The following is a 205-nucleotide window of genomic DNA, read 5'->3' as shown; positions in this document are numbered from 1 at the left end:
TTTAAGTGTATTGTTATTTATTAGTTCATTTATATTTCAGCTTTTTTTCCTAATTATGCCAGTTTCAGTCCTCCATAATCTGCAACCTACAGCTCATTAAAATAAACAAATTGTGAATAAGTTTCTGTTTTTCTAGTAAGTAAAACATTTTTTTGATTCTGTTTGAATTAAGGATGAAATCCATTAAAACTCATCACGTTTCCTT

The sequence above is a fragment of the Austrofundulus limnaeus genome, unplaced genomic scaffold (assembly GCF_001266775.1).
Source record: "Austrofundulus limnaeus strain Quisiro unplaced genomic scaffold, Austrofundulus_limnaeus-1.0 Scaffold503, whole genome shotgun sequence".
In the NCBI taxonomy this organism is placed as follows: Eukaryota; Metazoa; Chordata; class Actinopteri; order Cyprinodontiformes; family Rivulidae; genus Austrofundulus; species Austrofundulus limnaeus.
Note: the sequence above shows the minus strand (reverse complement) of the source record.